Raw genomic sequence first — 17,291 nt, forward strand, 5'->3', positions numbered from 1 at the left:
AGCAAGCTGCTCCGGTTTGCTCTCAGGAGCTTTTGTTCCCTGCAAGCTCTCGGTACAGCTTTGGAGGACCAGGGTGAAAATGGTGGCCTCCCAATCTCTGCCGGGAGGAGCTGAGAACTCGGGGCCCCGCTCCTCAGTGTGCCCCCAGAGAAAAGCACTCACTCCCGTCTCCCTGGTCTCCGGCCGCACTCCGTGCTCACCCGGCCTGTGACCGAGGGTTTCTATCTCTGGCACCCGACCCCGTGTGGAGGCTCCAAACCCAGCAGATCCCTGAGGTGCGTTCCCGCACCGCTCCTCCCAGGGAAGGAAGGGGAGTCTCCCCGGCTCTGCCGCTTGTTGGGTCCCTGCTGGAGGAGCAGTGTCCCAACTGTGTGGCACTGATCGCAGTTTACGGCAAACCCCGAGCTGAGAGCCCGCGCCTTGGCTCCGTCTCTGCAGCCGGCTTCCCCGCTCCGATACCTGGGAGCTCTGCCACATTCAGGCACCCCCGGTCTTTCTGTGACCCTGAGGGTCCTGAGACCACACTGTCCCGCGAGGATTCCACCCCCCGCTTAGCCACTGGAGCGACGTCCCTCAGTGGAGCCGACTTCTAAAAGGTCCGATTTTGTGCTCCGCGGCTCTAGCACTTGCCAGAAGCGGCCGACGGAGGCCCCTCCCCCTCCGTCTATCCTCCCGAATATCGCCTTAGATTCACTTCTCCGCACGTCCTACCTTCCAGAAAGTGGTCGCTTTTCTGTTCAGAGTATTGTTACTATTCTTATCTTCGATCTCCTGTTGAGTTCATAGGTGTTGAGAATGGTGTGATCCCTATTCAGCTGAATTCCTGAGACCAGACGAAATCCAGGTCTCCTACTCCTCCGCCATCTTGCACCGCCCCCCCCAAAATGTTTATTCTTATTGGGATCATTGGAATATATACTTACCTTGCCTGAGTTTGAGTCCTTACTCTGCTAATTACTAGCTGTAAGATCTTAAGTAAGTTACTGAACTTCTCTGTGCCTCAATTCCATCATTTGCCAAGTGGGAAAAATAACACCAACATCATAGTGTTGCTGTGAGGGTTATACAAGCATTTAAATGGAAGTCTAGTTATGCAACCACCATGTAATTCAGAAATTGTACTCCTAGGCACTTAACCCAGAGAAATGGAAGCTTAGGTTCACACTAAAACCTATACACAAATATCCATAGAAACTTTATCCATAATAGCCCCAAATTAAAACAACCTTGTTATTATTCTGGTATGGTGAGGCCAACAGATCCTGACTGCCACTGAAAAGAGAGTTTGTTACTCACACTTCCCAAGTAGAGCAGGCATACCTTGCCCTGCAGTTATGCCTTTGCAGGCGCAGCATCAGATCCTATTTGGAGGAAGACGCCCCTGCATCCGGGAGGATATTCAGGTGGTTAGGCAGTCAGTCCACAGCCTCCCGGGGCCTGGCGAACTGGAGTACACTGCGCATGCACACTTCGTAGTTCAGAGCCCCGGATCTCCAAGAGTTTCAAGGGCTTGAAAGGCAGGATCACTGGTTAGGCTCTTGAGGACCCAAGGATCTAATTCCAAGTCATAATCTCACCAATGGAGCCTATTCACCTCAAAGTTAGATCTGGGGAGAACTTGAACATCTTGCCTCCGCTGGATAGGGCGGGGCTGCTGAGGGGAAGCCTGCAAAAATAGACATCTGGGAGCGGTGGTTGATCCTGCGGCGCTGGCGGCGGCTGAGAGCCTGGAGCAGGAGGGTGCACTGCGCATGCCGTTCCGTTCGGTTCTTTAGAGCGAGGGGGATTATGGACCAGCGGGGACCCGTACCTCGTCAGGACCTGGATCACTCATATGGGCTCTTGGGGGAAGCCAGGCATCTGCCGAGGTCCAAGACTGCACGTGCGCAAAGGCTCCTGTTCCCGCTGAAGCCAGGTATCGCGGGAACTCAAGCTTTGCTTGTTGGAACCAGTGTCTTGGAAAGAGGCCCTGGGACCCCTGGTTCCTGCAGAAAGCTAGATCGGCCGCGTGACCAAATGCGGACTGCCTGTCGCCGCTTTTGCTGCAGCAGTAGGATCCCATCGTATTTCTGCGGGTGGGGGCCCTCCAATAGCAAGATATCCAGGTAGTTTGGCTGGACTGGACCCACAGGCCCGGAGAACCCCAGCTGACCAAGGCCTGCTGAATGAGTGAGTACTTTGCGTGTGCATGCATGTGCTGTGCGGTTCAGGGTAGCCAGTGATCTGGGACAGTTCAAAAGTCATGAGAGGCAGGATCGCTGGCTCAGGCTTCCCAGGGCTTGTCTTGCGGCAGAGGGCGTGGGTTGAAAAGGAGCAAGTCTTTGTGGTAGTTCTTGTTGGAAGGAACAGGAAAGGTAGTGCAAAGGTTTAAGATTGGCCAATTTGAATAATTTCAGCCAGTTCTGTCAGGTAGGGGCTGGTACCTGGCCGTGGGGTGATTAGGGCAGGGGGAATATTGGTTTTCAGTGTTAAGTGCTGGATAGAGGAAGTGTGCACGTGGGGGTGTGGCAGATAGGTAGTTGTTCACTATCTCTAGGAATTGTTTAGCCTTGGAGGGTGGGGAGAATTTTCCCCAGGACCAATAAAGACCTGGTTGTCACAACATCATTATAAAAAGACATGTTTAATACAAATTCGCATTGTTAAACGAACTGTGAGAAACCTCTATCATGGAATGCTCAGTAACAAAAAGGAAGAAACTATGGATGCATGAATAGTTTGGATGAATCATGCTTAAACATAGGATGGGGTGGTGGTGATGGTGATGGGAGGTGTGTGAGGTGTGTGGCTATAAAAGGGCAACTCTTGTGATGGAAAGACACTGTACCTTGCCTATATCAATGTCAGTATCCTAGTTGTGACATCATACTATATAGTTTTGCAAGATTTTACCACTGTGGGAACATCTGGGTAATGGGTATAAGATCTCTATTAATTCTTAAACTGCCTATGCATGGACAATGATCTCAAAATAAGAAGTAATTAAAAATAAAAGCCTGGCATATAGAGCTCATCAAATATTAGTTATTTATTATTACTGTTTTTTAAAAGATTTTATTTATTTATTTGACAGAGAGAGAGCACACACAAGTAGGCAAATTCAAATGTTATTGTTAGGAAAATTCAAATTTTATTATTACGTATATCAATTTTTTTTAAGATTGTATTTATTTATTTGACAGAGAGCATGAGAGAGTAAGAGAGAGCATAAGCAGGGGGAGCAGCAGAGGGAGAGGGAGAAGCAGGCTCCCTGCTGAGCAGAGAGCCTCATGAGAGGCTTGATCCCAGGACTCTGGGATCATGACCTGAGCTGAAGGCAGTTGCTTAACCGACTGAGCCACCCAGGCACCCCCAAATATTAGTTATTTTTAATATTACTTGCTTTGTGATACTAGTAAATTTGTTATTGAATGCATTAGAATCAATTGATTCATTAATTCAAACATTAATTTAGCAATATTTACTGATGCTTACACATGTAAGGTCCCACATAATAGGGTCATAAAGACAAGACTCCTGCTCTTATGTTACTCTAGTACAAAGAAGTAAAGAAAAGGGGCACCTGGGTGGCTCAGTCCATTAAGGGTCTGCCTTCAGCTCAGATCATGATCCCAGGGTCCTGGTATCAAGTCCCGTGTCAGGCTCCTTGCTGGGTGGGGAGCCTGCTTCTCCCTCTTCCTGCCACTCCCCCTGCTGTGCTCTCTCTCTCCCTCTCTAACAAATAAATAAATAAAATCTTCAAAAAAAAAAAAAAAAAAGAAAAGAGGGATACGTAATTATTACAATAGGAAACAGTGGAATAGTTTAAAGCAAGGTTTAGAGCCAGGAAGATCTGTTGAATCTTCTAAGTTCCTACCTGCATTTTCTCAAACAAGTTACTTAACTTGTTTATTTCTGTTGCTTTGTCTGTAAAATAAATGACAATGAAAATAATGTCTCCTTTTAATACTTTTTGAAGTTTAAATGAGATAATATAGTACTTCAACTTTTAATGAATATCAATTTTGCATTTAAGACCTGGCTCTGTAGGAGATAAGGGGGATCCAGCAGTGCTTAAGAAAATGATGTCATTCTTCATGCAGTCTTGTGCGGTCTTTGAACACTCAGAATTGCTAAGGAATTGAATGCTTTCACTGCAAGGTTGTGGGCCTTTTTGTGGACTGAAAAAACAGTGATACATCTCAATTCTGAGATAAATGCAAGCACCTAATGTTTGCTACTCTATATGCTGTATAATTTTTTCTCTGTATATTACTAAAAATGTGTGTGTAAACTGAAGTATATACTTGTTATAATTTCATGTTAGTGTATATTTGATCTTTATAGGCAGCAGTTCATATGCAATCACTTAGCAAATGATCAATAAATAATAGCGTGCAAATGAGAGAAAGATATAAAATATATGGGGACAGAAATGATTTCTTTCAGAAAAAGGTTTTTGAAGGAAGTAGAATTTGAGCTGGAGTTTAAAAGAATAGATAATATATTTTTTTTAAGATTTTATTTATTTTACAGAGAGAGACACAGTGAGAGAGGGAACATAAGCAGGGGGAGTGGGAGAGGGAGAAGCAGGCTTCCCATGGAGCAGGGAGCCCGATGTGGGGCTCGATGTGGGGCTCGATCCTAGGATCCTGGGATCATGACCTGATCCGAAGGCAGATGCTTAAGACTGAGCCACCCAGGTGCCCCAACAAAAGATAATATTCTAAGCATCATTCAGATCACATCAATTGAAGAAATTAAGTACGTCATATCCTTATAATAAAGGGCTTTATTCATTTAAAAAAAAGAATTTTGTTTTTCTTAAAGATAAAACAATTTGAAACGAATGGGGAAAATGGAAGACATTCTTCATACTTTCACTTCCTTTACCTGTAAATGGTACCCTAAAAATCTGCATGCAGTGTTGGCTTCTGAGGCTAGAATTTATTAATATATTCAGTGGGGTTGAGTTTTCTTTGGTATGAATATACTGAATGTATACAATAATTTTCTCTAAACATATTGTATGAAGTATTGTACTGCTCAGTGATGATGGGATGGTTTTTAAGGTCAAGGCAGCAAGCACTAAGGCTAGCTACTTTATTTTACTCAGTAGTATTTCCTAGAAAGTAACAGTTCAGTCACTCTTTATCCATTATAAGATTGGAGGCTGATTGTATCTTTGCTCTGAAGCAACTCTGGTAACTGTTAACTCCCCCAGAAAGCTTCAGAATTTGTGTAAAGTGTTATGCAAAATGATAGGAAGACATTTTAATTGTTAAACCTGGAAGGTAGTTATAATTTCTTCTTGAGAATTAATGCTCTTCTCATGAGCTTTACAGTTAACATTACCCAGAGTCTGAGTTCTCCCTTGTTCAAAATACAAGAATGCTTTGAAAGTATGTTTAAAGTTCTATCTCCCCAAACTCTTTGCTTTCCTTTTATATATCCTTGTATTTATAGAATATTGAATGTCCTCTTGTATCTGTCGAAGGGTATAATGCAGTTTATAGCAAGTTGAAAACCAAGGCTGCTTTTAAAATTCTCAACACACTAGATACAAAAGAAATGTGTCACAGAAGAACTTAGGAACCTAGAGGGGAGGGAAAGATTTGAGAATCTGACAATAGATGAGTTCCCCGGAAGGGATGACCACCACCCAATTTAACACTCAATTACCAGTTCTGCATGTGACTTGGCCTTCTGGAGTTTCTGATAAAGATGATGAGAAATGATTATTTTCAGCTTTGCTGAAATACAAAATACAAAAATCTATTAAATATCAGATACAAACACAAAAGTCCTTTGAATCAACCATTTTTCCCCCTCACTTGGTGTGTGATTTGCTTGAGTCTTTTTTTAATTAAATTTCTCCTAAAAAAAAAAAAAAGACATTTCTTCTTCTTGGAAAACATTTTTAGAAACAGTTTTTGTCTCTGGGAGAAAGGTAAGTTTTTGTATTCAGGCAGTTACTTAAAAATAGAAGGCGAATAACTGTTTTCTTAGCAGCTCTCTATTTAAAGCTACTTAGAAAACTTAAAACTTATGGCATTATATATACTTACTATACATTGTTACAGTGATTTGTTTCTGGTTTTTAAATTAATTTAATTGACATCTATTTAGGTAATTTAAAAACCAGACATCATTTAGAAGACGTTCTGTTAAAATTATTAGGAAGTATGTTATTTACAGTACGCAAACTATGTGGGATGTCCTGATACATTATGAGATATTTTTTAGGAATTGTTTTATTCAAACCTGTATTTATGTAAAATCTTTAATCCAAATAAAGAACTAGAAAGTGAGTTTCTCTAAGGCTTAATTGAACATCTGGGGCTTGTGGATACTGAGAACAGAGTTAAGGTTCAGAACATGAAAACTGTAAGCCTACCACTCACGTTTGCTGTTATCTGTTATTTAAAATATTTCTGTAACAGCTGCATTCTCCTTACCTGACATGCCCAGGAAGGGTGCTGGTATCCATATATAAGTGAACTTCTACATGTGACAAAGTGTGAAAAGAGAATGCACAAAGCTTTCTTCACATTACACAAACATCTTTTCTCCTTATTTGAAAGAAGAGAAACTTCTCTCTGTTAAGTTTGAAATATCACAAAACTCTGTTTTACCTTTAAGTTAAAGAATTTTAAAATACCATCATCATAATTAATAATAAAAGTAAAGATCTACTCATCTTGGCTAACGGATGCAAATATACTTATATTATTTTTAATTATAAAAACAAGCAACAAACGAACAAACAAAAAATAAGCCCCTCACTCTGAGGCAAGCATTTTTGTACGTATTTTACGAACGAGGAAGCTGAGACTAAACAAATTTAAGTAATTTGTGCAAAATCATAAGCTGAGTAGTAAAGCTCTGAATCCCAAGCGCACACCCAGCCCACCAGGTCTGCTGCCTGTCCTGTCGGAGTCCTTGGAAAAACTGTGGAACTCTTTCGTTTTTTTTCTCAAACCAGAACCTAAATACATCATGAGCTTCATTGTCGCACTGTTGATGAAGTGGCTTTCCCACGCAGAAGGATGGCAGAGCTGCTCCCCAGCCAGGTGGGGTCTGCTTGCCACCTGTTCAGTTCAGGCGATGGATGGAAAAGTTGGAATGATTGGACTGGTAGGACCCTGGGCCCCCTTCCTTATCTGCAATCCTATTGTTTCAGGTCATTTACATTCATGGAGCACTTCAGGACTCCTCTCAGCAAACTGCCAAGGCTCTGCTGTGGGAATCTCCTTGGTATGCAGGTACAGATGAAACCCCTGTGGATGGCAACTGCCCCAGGCAGGAAGTTGACCCAAGTGAATTCCTTGACTCTTGAGACAAGAGCTTGGTTAGAAGAGGAAAGGGTGTTCTGAGACTTGAAACAGAGGAAGGAGAAAGTGAGTGAAATTGGATTTAAATGGAAATCTGATGTTCATTTGAATTTGTTCCAGTTATGCTTGGAATGCCTGATGCATTTGAATTTTCAAGTTTAGAACAGTATTATGTGAAAATGCCTCGATAATTCCAGAAAAGAATATGTCTAAGGGGAATGAGGAAGGAAAGGTGTCTTTTATTACTTTCAGCTTTTCCTTAAATCCATTTAATTATAACAGCAGCTTACATCTTTAATAGCTTTCCAGGGCACTTTGTGATAGGTATCTTTATTTTATTCTCACAATAGAGCTTCATTGTAGGCAACACAACTAGTATTTTCTTCATTTTGTTGATAATAAAACTAAGAGGCAGAAAGTTTATATAAATCTGTTATTACTGTTATTACTGGTGGTAAGTCAGTTAAACAATAGAGTTGATTATTTTTAAGAAGTAAATCTATGTCTACATATCTGTCTATAACTGTGCCCATTTTATTTTAACTTTAAACATGGAAAATGTACATTTCGATGAGGGCTAAGATCATGTTTTTGGTGATTGAAGTTTCTTATGATTTATTTCTCTTTCATAAATTAGCCTCATATTGAATCATCTGTAATTTCCAGAGTTTTTTTAGGTGGGGGGTGGAGTTAAGCCCTTTAAAAGCATTTTTTAAAGCGATGAGTGCAACTTCTTCTATATTTTACGGTTAAGTTAAAAATATTTTATTATCAAATCTGGCATCTCTTTTTTTTCTGAGCAATTTGCCTTTACTGAGTCTTACTAAACACTTCAATGGCGTTTTCATAGTGATGCATTCTATTTTCAGATCCATAGTCTATTGGCATATGAATATTTAATGAAGTTGTATAATTATAACAAATGCAATGGGCATGAACAGCTTTGGCAACAAACTCAAGTGATTCTTCTTAACCATACAATAAAACGAGGGGGGAAGAGTGTGTGCATGCACTTCTGAGAGGTCTGCTAGCTGTGAGCATTCAATATGCCAAAGAATACAGATGTTGTTAGAGATGGAAAGACAAGCCTCCATTTATTTTGGTTATACATAGTTGAGAGAAGAGCCATTGAGAAGAAGTAATCTTGAAGGTAGGCAAAGGTTTAGTTAAAGTCTGTTCGTCATAATATCTACTCAACCAGTATTTATCAAGTATCAAGTATGTGTCAGATATAAAATTCTAGGAACTGGGGACACTCTACTCTTATAAAATACAGTTCATAGTTCTAAGCAAATTAGATGTACAGGATGGCAGTGAGTCTATGGAAGAGATAGTGTGGGGTTTGTGATAGAGACTGATTTTTTAATTTTTTTTAAAGATTTTATTTATTTATTTGACAGAGAGATGGAGAGAGAACACAGGCAGGGGGAGGGGCAGAGGGAGAGGGAGAACCAGGCTCTCCGCTGAGCAGGGAGCCCGATGCAGGGCTTGATCCCAGAACCCTGGGATCATGACCTGAGCTGAAGGCAGCCGCTTAACCGACTGAGCCATCTAGTCGCCCCTTGAGACTGATTTTTTAAGGCCTCTCTAAGAATTGCTGTTTCAGTAAAGATGTGAAAGAGGGGAGAGGGTGGAGTACTTATACTGTCATGGCATGAACAATGCAGTTCAAAGGAGACAAGTTTTCTTTAGCTAAGTCTGGGGATGCATAGACCCTGTGGGAGAGCAACAGGTGCAGAGGCTCTGGCTTGAAGCTCTGGGGTATTTGAGGGAGAGCAGGGAGACCAGCTTGTCTGACGCAGGGTGGAAGGGGGGAAATGGGACCAGAAAAATAATGAGGGGGAAGAGTAGGAGTGCTGTTACAGTCATCTGGTCTCTTTGTAGGACTTTGTCTTTTACTCTGAGTAAAACAGAAGGACATTTGAGTAGATAGGGGATATGATTTGACAGGTGACAGATCATTCTGTGTGCTCACTTGAGAATATTCCGCCTGGGTGGCTTAGTCGTTAAGCGTCTGCCTTCGGCTCAGGTCATGATCCCAGGGTCCTGGGATCGAGCCCCGCATCGGGCTCCCTGCTCCGCGGGAAGCCTGCTTCTCCCTCTCCCACTCCCCCTGCTTGTGTTCCCTCCCTTGCTGTGTCTCTCTCTGTCAAATAAATAAAATCTTAAAAAAAAAAATTCCAAAGAAAACCAAGAAAGAAAAGAGAGCAGTTAGTAGACTGCTGACTAAGTCCATGTGAGAGAGGCTGTGGCGATGTCTACAATTTCAAGCAATGGAATTAGTGGTGGTGGAAAATTATTTATATTATTGTTAAAAATAAAACAAAAACAGCAAGCTCAAAATGGAGTTGCTTATGCTAAACCGCAAATCTCCAAACCAGGACCTAACTGCGTAACAATTCGGCTCTCCTAGAAATGGAAACTTAAAACCAATCAGGAATTACCTGATCAGCCCTGGTTAGATAATATGCCTGAGAGACCCCTGCTATCCCCTAAAGGAAAGTGATCTTCCAATAACCAACCTGGTTTTTTTGTTTGTTTGTTTTTTGTTTTTTTTGTCTAATATAACTTCCTTGTTCCTGCTCCCTTCTGCCTATAAAACTTTCATTTTGTACAGCTCCTTGGAGCTCCTTTCTCTCTGTGAGACTGGATGCTACAAGATTCATAAATGGTTGAATAAAGCCAAAAAGATATTAAGAATTTACTTAGTTTTGTTTCTTTAACATTAAAATTTTTCAAGATAGGAAGATGAAAACAGAAAAATGAAAAACATAAAAATTTTTAACAGGTGAGTATTGTCTAAGTGATGCTGTGTCCATATAGTGAATACTATATAAATGCATATAATTATGTAAGAAAAATATATAATGGCACACTCAGTCATGATACCTGGCACTGTTAAGTAAATGTAGTAGGTTATAAAATGGACAAAATATATTTTGACAAATAGAAAATACAAATCTACGCTATTTGTACATACAATGCAAAAAAGATAGAAGCATATACAATATACACATGGATTATGGCTGTTTTTAAATGTTCTTAGTGTTGCTCTTCTTCATTTAATATTTTTCTACAGTGAATATACTTAGTGATATTAGCTCATTTATTCCTTTGTTCAATCAGTATTTATTTATTTATTTAATTTATTTTTGAGTAGGGACTAAATTTAAAATTCTGCCCTTGGCTTTGAAAAAGATTTAAAGATGAGTGAGACATAGTTCTTGTCATCAGTCATTACAATTTTATTGGTGGAGAGAAAAAGACATCTCAGTGCACATATCGATATATCAAAAAAATATACCACTGCAACTAGAGAAGCACAAATAAAATACTGTGAGGGGTTTTGAGGTGACAAACATTTAGCTGTTGGTGGCATTTGAGTTGGGCTATGAAATAATCAGGGAAATGTTTTGACAATTTGTGGAATGGCCTTCTCAGCTGAGAGAATAGAATTAGCAGAATTATAGAGGGAGGGATGTATATAACATGCTTGAGAATATAAATTCTGTATGGCTAAAGTATAAAGGAAGTAAATTACTATACTATAAGGAGGTGTTTGTATATATATATAGGTATATAAGTATGGGTATATAATATATCATAAAGAAGTATGTAGATATAGTAGAATACAATCAGATATGAAGTATGAAAGAAATGTGATGGAAAATTGTTGGTCATTGAAGACGTGTGTATATATATATATGCTATGCTTATAGATGACACACACTTGCATAAAATACACTTAACCTCCATAAATTTCTGTTTATATATTAGCTAAAATCTATATTCAGTTTACTTGGATTGTTCATTTTAGACCTTTGCCACAAAATTGATACTTATTGAGAAGAAAAATACCTTCCTGACTTCTCTCTCTTCCAGACATATTTACTGATTTATTTTGAGGTCTCCTAATACAAATGTACTGTAGAAATCTATTTGTGGATTGAAATTTTTACTCTAGGCCCTCATGCACTGAACTTCTTCTGAGTAGCAGCAGGGAAAATCTGGTTTATTATATGTGAAGTTTATTTGGAAGAATGAAAAGAATTGCTGCCCTCCAGAAGAACTTGGTAGTGACGTCTATGGAGAGGTGCTAGGCATCGCCTTTAAATTCCGGGTGACTTAGGGCTATGGAATAGAGCCAAAGCCAGCATCCCGGCTGCTCTTTGTCACACTGCTGCCCATTTGTAAGTTTGAATTAGCCAACAGCACTTGGAGGGTCTGATTACTTACTTGTGAACATTTGCTCTTAGCGGTAAACTGGTAAATAAACAAAGGCTCTGCATGAGAGAGCAATGGCATTTTGGTAATTCGAGGGGAAAAAAAAGTCAATTTGAGCACTTGATTATAAAGAGAGGAAACCAAGATGTTACATTTTGCAGTCGTTTGCCCCCCCACCCATTTGTAACCGACAGATTGGATTTAACACATGGAAACTGGAAGACTACTTGTCTTTAAAAAACGGTCTAATTACATTTGAAACTTAAGGGAAATAGAAGATTCCAGGATATTTTTGTTTTGAATTTGAAATTGGGGACAGCGCATGCACAGTTGTTTGTTTTCACACTTTATGGGAATGAATCACACCATGTCGACCGTGAGATTTAATTATGTATTTAGCAGAGAAGCTGGAGATGTGCCAGTGCGATAGCTAAGCTGCTGGAATAGCCTGTGCACAGCCCCTTCCAGTTTCTAGACACTGCAAACCTTTCCTAATAGCACTTTTAACATAGGAGATGGAATGGTGTTGATGAGATGCATCAAATCTCAGTGGAATGCTTTTGCTAGGAAACAAAATGCTGATGTCAAAAGAAGGACATTTTTGTAGCAGGGAGCAAAGTTACTGAACCTCTGGGCATAGGGTCTAACTTTAATTGAAGCAATTCGAGCAAAACATGTCATCTCTGCCTGCTCCCATTGTTCTTTTTGTCTATAGGTTGGTGCATGATCTCCCTCTATCCTAAACTTACACGTGCACACAAAACTTAGCAAATATTTAGAGCCTGGGGACCAAGGAGTGAAATGAAACTTGAACTGTTTTACTGAAAAGTTTACCATTTTTTGAATGAGTTTTCTTCAATACTCATTTTAGGACTGGATTGGGTGAGAAAATTCTTAGATTAATATAGGTTCAAAGATTTTTTTTTTCCTGATAACAGCTGACCATGTTAACTTATTTATGCGGTATTCATGAAGGGTACTTACATAAACTAAAAAGGAAGAGGCAAGCCTTGTTTTTTTGCCATAAAAGATATCCCATCTTAAATGTGTGTGATCCAGTGTTTTCAAATTCTCAGGTTCTTGAAAGTAGCCAGGACAAGACCAGAGTTGCTTTTTGTTCTGTGTTCTTTTATTTTTTTTATTATGTTAATCACCATACATTATATTGTTAGTTTTTGATGTAGTGTTCCATGAGTCAAAAAGCCTAACAAAAGTCCTACATTTACTAGCATGAGAGAGCTGTAAGGTTAATGAAATATATATATTCTTGTTTGCTATAATTGTATTACCCTGGCTGATTGACTGTGGATGATTATGTAGAGTTTTATTGTACATGGTGGAAAATAATAAAAAATCTTTCATGATAAAAAATCTGGGATACAAAGACATACCTCTAACATTTATATGCTTATGATTATTGTTCTCTACATTTTTTTCTTTTCCCTAAATGGGGATGTGAATTCTACACAGAAGCAACATAATGACTTTGGGCATAGAGTAAGAAGTGAAGAACACGGATTCCTTATGATTTGTGGTTAATTCTATTTGGAAACAATATTTGGTCTTTTGATCCTTGGTTCCTCCGTCTAAAGCTATTGAATTTATTCTCCTATAGTCTAGGTTATTTCTTGTGGGGGTTGTTGAAATTTGGTCTCAGTGAGGGTCTTCCAATAGGCAATAATGGTACAGATGATGTTTTAATAAGATGACTAATGAAACATGTTTTTGATAACTTCCAGTGAATAGAGTGGAATTGCTTTTGATTGGGAATGATACATTCTTTGTGCTGGTGATGCTAAATGGGCACCTCAAAGACTAAGATTGGCCAAGTAGGGCTGTTAGTGATTGGTTAAATTATGTAGATGGGACCTCTGCTGATACTGGGCTGTAAAAAAGTCACTCAAAGGGCACCTGAGTGGCTCAGTAGGTTAAGCGTCTGCCTTTGGTTCAGGTCATGATCCCAGGGTCTGGGATCAAGTCCTGCTTCCAGGTCCTTGCTCAGCGGGGAGCCTGCTTCTCCCTCTCCCTCTGCCTGCCGCTCCCCCTGCTTGTGCACTCTCTCTCTGACAAATAAATAAATAAAATCTTGAAGAAAAAAAAGTCATTCAAAGATAGTCTTTGAAAATATGTAAAATTAGTTATAAAAAAGCCTAAGAAAGTCCTTCATGAGCACAGATAGAATTATGCCTCTGTGGTTGATAGGTAGGGTAGCAGCACACAGCCCTGAGCCCCTTAACGAACCCTCTGCCTTAGCTGACACATCCAAGGTCATGGCCTTTTCTAGGGCTGGACATGAGCAGGGTGTGGGAAGGGGACACTTAACGAAGGTCTGGCCTCTCTTCCCAATTTGGGACAGCTTCCAAATCAACTCTGTCTTTAGAACTTCCCAAGAATTCAGCTGAGGCTTTCATTGAGACCACGTCACAGCTCAGCTTCTCCCTCTGCTCAGCCCTGTCTTTTTTCTTTCTCTTCTATAGATGTTGGTCACAAAGCATCCCCCCAACAGCTTCCTGCACACTAATACCTTCTGAGTCAGTTTCCCAAGAAACCTAACCTGCAGCAGCCTCCACATGTACAAATGAAAGGGCTAATCCTGGCTGCTTTTATGTCTCGTGTATACAGTCTGGGGCCTGTAGTGTAGCCTGACTTGGCAGGTGCAGTAGCCAGCCTACCTCCTTATACTTAGCCTGGGTTGTGCTTTTGACTCTGTCTAGCCATATATGCTAAACCAACCTTTGAGGTCATAACAAACCCTAAGACATTCATGTGTTCCATTTCAACTACCTTGAGGAAGATTCCCTCCTCTCCCCCATCTCCTTATATTTAGATTCAAAGCATGTGAGATGATTTCCACTGAACTTAAGCCATGACCAAAATCCAACAGCGTCATCATGGTCTTTCGGGCTAAGAGGCCTACTTCGGGTATCTGAATTCATGCATAAATAGCGTTATACACCTATTCTGTTTTCCAGAAGTTATTTCTTTGGATCCCAGATGTTGAAAGCATCATCATGTTAGGAAACAGAAAATGTTTTGTCATTTCTGCTATGTGCGAAGGATAATATTTAAAATATTTCCCTGAATTTGTTATTTTCCATCTTGCTTTGCAATTTCTATCATTTGTAAGCTTAAGTTGGTTTCTCTATGTATGTTTTCAGTGTGCCTGATTAAACCTGTTATTGTGGTTTTATTTTGACACTTTTGGTGTCAATTTTCAGGAAACACCTGTCTAGAGAACAACACAGAGCTCATCCTAGAGGAGCGAGCCAGCCATCTCTGCCAGGCGTAGTAGAATTCTAGCATCTGTGTGTTCAGGCCAAATGGTGCCTGCATCAGTTTGAATTACTTTACTTATTGTTCACATTGGAGGAAATTCATGATATGAAGATACGTTTACCAAGAGAGCATTTTTGCCAAACCAAAACCAATTTCAAAGCGTCTCTAGAATGTTGTTTTGTTTTGTTTTTTTTAAGATTTGTTATTTATTTGACAGAAAGAGAGACAGTGAGAGGGGGAACACAAACAGGGGGAGTGGGAGAGGGAGAAGCAGGCTTCCAGTCAAGCAGGGAGCCTGATGCGGGGCTCGATCCCAGGACTCTGGGATCATGACCTGAGCCGAAGGCAGACGCTTAACGACTGAGCCACCCAGGCGCCCTGTCCCTGGAATGTTTATTGACTAATCAGTCAGAACCTCCTCTCAAGTGTAGCAAATCTCTCATTATACCTGTAAGATCCCTGACCCAAAACATGGTCGGCCATGACTCTAGCTAATAAGTGATGTGTTGCATAATGTGAGAAGATAACACACTTCTTCAGATATCTTTTCCTAGTTGGCTGTGGTTTGTAAATATTGGAGAAAATGAGCTTTTATCTCTGGTAAAAAATCCCTCTTCGTAAGTATTTTTTCTCTGTTTTCTTGGGATAAAACACATGTTCACCTTCAGATTAAAAAAAATGGTAATAATTAGAAGAGGTGACTTTCAGTCTATATATTCAAGTGTCCACACAATGTTCCATGTCTTTATTGTTCAGTGAGTGAACTAAAAGCCAAATTCTGAGGACCTTTCCTGCTGTGATGTTGGGAAGCTTGATTTCTTTCTTCTTTTGTTGGAGTTGTTCTCCCTTCCTTGAGTTGGGACATGAATCTGGGACCTTTTGCAGAGATAAAGTATCAGGAAGGAGGCCCTTCATCTTTCATCATGGGACATCTGTGTCCTGGATTTGTATCCCCTCCAAATTCATATGTTGAAGCCTTAACCCCAGGGTGATGACGTGGGAGGAGAAATCTTTGAGAGATAATTTGGTTTAGATTAGGTCATGAGGGTGCCCCCCCCCCGCCGATGAGAATGATGTTCTTATAAAAAGAGGAGGAGAGACCAGAGCTATCTCTCTTGCTCTGCTGTGTGAGAACATGTCGGTATCTGCAGGCCAGGAAGAGAATCTCTCATTAGGAACTGTTTCTGCTGGCCCTTTATACTTGGCCTTCACAGCCTCCAGGAGTGTAAAAAATAGTGATCTGTTGTTCACGCCACTCAGTCTATGGTATTTTGTTATAGCAGCTTGAACTGACTAATACAGTCTGTCTACATTGATGGCTGCTGAGATGTTCCTTGCTCCTGTCCACAAGGCCTCTTCACGGGTGGCACATTTCTCCTATTTCTGAGCCATGCTTATGACCTGGAGAGATCTCTGCCCGGCTGTCTGTGGTCTCAGTTATTTGAAGCATCATGCAACACCTCTCTCGAATTGTGTCTCCTCTTTCTGAGCAGCACATAGTTTCTCTTACTCTCTCTTTTTTTTATTTATTTGAGAGAGAGAGAGAGAGAGCGAGAGCATGTGCACAGTCTGGGGGCGAGGCAGAGGGAGAGGCAGAAGCAGACTCCCCACTAAGCAGGGAGCCCGATGCGGGGCTCGATCCCAGGACCCCGGGATCATGACCTGAGTCGAAGGCAGATGCTTAACTGATGGAACCACCCAGGCGTCCCAGTTCTCTTACTCTTGAGACTTGTATGCTTACTCTACTTCTACTGGGTTCCCTGCCTCTATTTCTAGCACTTCATATTCCTTAATAGTATATGCATTGAGAGGAAAAATTCAGACAGTCTTAATAGTAGGCAGTTTCTATATCCACCATTCCTTGAGATTCAGAAATCCTATAATTTCCTCAAGAGCAGATTACTTCCTTTAATTAATAATAGTAGTAGCAGTAGTAGTAATAATAATAATAATACTGGGGGATCACATAGATTTTAATATCTCAAAATATTTTTACCCACAAAGCATAGCAGCCATTTATTGACAAGCCTTTTCATTGTAGACAGGTAAATAAAGGAGGATGCAGGTGCCTTGTGCAGAGTTTTTGACCAGGCAGCAGAGAGAAATTGTGAAGTTTCAGTGCAAGTATGGCAGGCTTGGGTACCAGTGATCAAAGATGGTTTGTCCTGGCAATAACACGATATACGGATTCTCAGTCATGGGGAACCAAAAGTCTTTCTCCTAACACCTATGTTTAAATCCTGACTAGCTGTGAGATCCAGGCATACCACTTAACCTCTCTGTCCTTCAGTTTTCTAATCTGTAAAATGGGGCAATTTTAAAGTGCTTAAAACAGTTTCTGATACATACTATTGTTGCTGAAGTGATTGTCATGACAATGATGGTTGAAGAAAATACCAGTACTGTTAGAAATGTAGGTCACCTCTCATCCCCTCCCCCATGAAAGGAAGGAAGGAATAATGGGAAGGAGAAATATTG

This window comes from Zalophus californianus, chromosome 13 (assembly GCF_009762305.2).
Source record: "Zalophus californianus isolate mZalCal1 chromosome 13, mZalCal1.pri.v2, whole genome shotgun sequence".
Lineage (NCBI taxonomy): Eukaryota > Metazoa > Chordata > Mammalia > Carnivora > Otariidae > Zalophus > Zalophus californianus.